This window comes from Tupaia chinensis, unplaced genomic scaffold, assembly GCF_000334495.1.
Source record: "Tupaia chinensis unplaced genomic scaffold, TupChi_1.0 Scaffold000690_1, whole genome shotgun sequence".
NCBI classification, from domain to species: domain Eukaryota; kingdom Metazoa; phylum Chordata; class Mammalia; order Scandentia; family Tupaiidae; genus Tupaia; species Tupaia belangeri.
The window spans coordinates 1,170,742-1,174,431 of NW_006160213.1; positions in this window are offsets into that span (position 1 = coordinate 1,170,742).

Here is a 3,690-nt window from a genome sequence, read left to right on the forward strand (position 1 = left end):
CTGAAAACTCTACCTGTGTAAAGGAAATATTAGGCATCCTACATATATTTTATTATTTCCTGAATTTTACAAATGTTTTATTACTAATTAATTCCAAACCTCCTAAAACATATCCTTAATTCTAAGACTATTACAGCAGAACACCATTTTTGCATGTCTCAGAAACCTTCATCCTTTGGCTAAAAAAGTTTAGCCTTAATTCCAGACCCTAATTTGCATCAACTCTTCTTGGTGACAGATGATGCTTCTAGCTCAGTCTAAGATCATCCTATCTACACAAGTAGAACCAGGAAATCCACAGTATTAAGTTCATTCTAACAAGGCAAGGACTTAGTACTAGGAGCTGGAAATTCTTAGCCTTCAAACTCAGGCTCCTATACTGCTGAAGGTCGAAATAATTTCATGAACAAAGTAATGAAAACCATGCCAGGTAAGGTCAAATAGGCCTTGTTGCTTCATTTTTCACATGTCTATCCTACTCCCAAGTAAAGGGTTCTGCCTCTTAGACTGTTCAAATACCAATAATTAAAAATAATTATAGAATAAGTGGTTACCTCTCAAAGGCAACTAATTCTAGCTAAGTCCTTTTGGTTTCAAGTGAGAGACTCTAATCAATGTAACTCAAAAGAAAAATAAATAAATAAATAAAAAGATGGTCACTGGGGCTAGCAGGTGGCATAGTAGTTAAGGTGCTGCACTCCCACATGGCTAACCATGGTTTGAGTCCTGGACCTGGCAACTTGCTTTTTCACTTTCCCTCTCTGTCTCTCTCTCTCTGGTCAAATAAAATAATAATAATAATAAGTAAAATTAAGTAAATAATTCTTTTTTAAAAAAAGATGGTCATGGTGATAGTAGGATATTAATAAAGACCAGATAATAAAATTAGAGGACTCTTAAGAATTCGGAATGAGGGGACCAGTAGATGGCGTTAATGACTACATCACTGGACTCCCACGTAGCTGACTACAGTTTGAGTTCCAGACCCAGTGGCTTAAAAACTCATGCCAGGAGCATGTGTATACATGCCCAAGATCTCTAGAAGAGAATGGAGGAGAATGTAGGGTGATTCTCATTTTCTGTCTCTGTCTCTCCAGTGAGCACACGTGCCCTATAGCAAAAATAAATAAATAAATAAATAAAATAAGAATCCAGAATGAGAAATCTTATCTTGTTATATGAGGCTCGTGGAAGAATGAAGTCAATCTGAAACTACTCTCCCCTCTTGAATGTGTAGGATTTCTCTCATCTCCAAGATCTTTCCTTCTTCTTATCCTGACCTCTCTGCTTCCCTCTGAGGCTGTGCATCCATCAGACTTTTACTGGGGATGACAGTGCAAACATGAGTAAGAAAAAGTCTCTGTCATGTGAGCTTAGTGACACATAATTAGAGAGAGAGAGAGGAAGGTAAATAAATACCCAAGGACACAATACCAGGGGTTGTAGAAGAAACAAGACAGAAGGAAGCCTGGAATACAGGAATATTCATCTCCATCTGGGAGAGTGAAAGTTTTTCTGTTTTTGCTAGAGGGTATGTGTGCTCATGGGTGAATAGGAGCCACAGTGAGAAAGCACCCCCACCCCAGAGAAGATGACCATGGTGCAATCCCTTTTCCTCCATTCCCCATTTTGGGCATGCAAATACATGCCTAGCCTGTTTTTTGTTGCTGTTTGTTTGTTTGTTTGCTATAGGGTCCATGCGCTTGCCAGAAAGAGAGTGACAGAGACAGAAAGCAAGAAAGCACCCCCCTGGGTTGATGGCCACACCACAATGCCTTTTACTCCATTTTCCTCTCGGGATCTTGGGCACAAGAGCACACACGCCCAGCCTGGGTTTAAGTCCAACTACATGGAGTCCAGCGACGTAGCCAGTATGCCAACTGCTGGTCCTCCTAGCCTGTTTTTTCAAGCTACCCATCTGAGGCTCCCACTGGGTAGTTACCCATGTGGGATCTAATATTAACTACAAAGCTTGAAGATAAACAGATATGGCAGAAGGGAATTCACAGAAGTAGGCAAAATCCAGATCACAGATATCCTTATGACATCCTCGGGAAAACTGAGGGGATCCATGACCCAGTTTCCATTTAGAAAGTCCATTGCAGGAGCAGTGTAGGAAACAAGCTGTAACGAGGCTAACACTCAGGTCACCCATGGTCCTGAGCAGCAATAGTCCAATGAGAGCCAAGAAGGACCCTCATCCCGGAAATTGGAAGGAAAGAAAGAAAATGCAGATATGGAGTGGGAAATTGCCACTGGTGACTGACCACGAAACCACAGAAGTCTGGGTAAGCTTAGCAGGCTGATCTCAGTCACCATCTTCTGATGGCCCTCGTGTCTGCTGTGGATGAGTGCTTTTCTTCATCTTCCTATTTTCCGACTGTGCCCCTCTCCTCTATCTTCTGACCAATTTCAGAGTCTCAACAGTTAGATAAATGTGGGCTGGTACTTCATTCTCAATTTATGTGGCTTGTCTGATCTTTCTATGCATTTAACCTCCCACTTCTCTTATTTAATTACAGTTCTATGAATGGCTTGATCCTGAATTCTAGCTCTGAATTTTCTAATCTTCAGTTTTTTTCATGCCTGTAGTTTGAAATAGCCATAAGGGAAGTCTGTAAATTCAGAATTTAGGTCTGGCTCTGTTAATATGTAGCTGTGTTACATTGAGGAAATTGCCATGTTTTTCATATATGTATGCATTAGGTCATTTTAAGAGACCTTAAAGATATAAAACTATTAAAACTCTAAATTAAGAATTACTATGAGCCTGGAATAGAGATCTGAAAGTGTTCATTGGGAAAGAGACGTTTTGGAAGCACCAAGACCTGAATTCTAAGCCTGGTTCTACCACATTCTATCCTTACTTCTTTGAGCTTCAGTGTCTTTATTTGTAAAACACAGCTAACCGCTTTATTGCAGTTTTTTTGGTGTATATTTGAGGTAGCACCCAGAGCAACTCTCAGCAGAGAACATGGTACCTAGCTGACAGATGACAATGGCATCGATTACTTTTATTACCTAGAATTAAATTCAATACAGATGTTTAAGTAAATTGTGACGAGTGTATTCATGAGTCTATCAACAGTGTGTTAGATCAGTTCTAAGTCTAGCACTCAGGACTTATTTTTTAGTAAAAAAAAAAACTGTTATAATCACTCAATTGGTTTTACTGTCATGATGGCTATAATATATGGTCTCATTTATCCATATATTTCCATAATCAGACTTAATACAGAATGAAACATTTACCTTGACATTAAAAATTTACGAAGGGTGGTAAATAACCAGTTTTACTTCTATGTCCATTGGACATTAATTCTTAGGAGTTTTGATTTAGGGTTTCCAAATAGCCACAGATTGCTGTAACATTGTAAGAGGTGATGCCATTTTCTGTAATTTTCAAAAATAAAGTGTTTGTTTTGTATTATTTATAATAGCTACCTGATTTGAAGTGAGACCAGAGAAAGAAAATAAACTTGCTTGCACTGTAATTTATTTTGAACAGGAACATAGGATTTATTGAATGCCGCAATTTGACTTACTCCATATACAAATATCATTAGGAAACAATGAAAAATCACACACACTACTTTGTTGTGTAACATTAAGGTACAACATAGGTAGCTGGGAAAATACGCTCCAAAGTAAATGGACCTTGCTATTACCACCTAACCCTTGCAGCTAGTT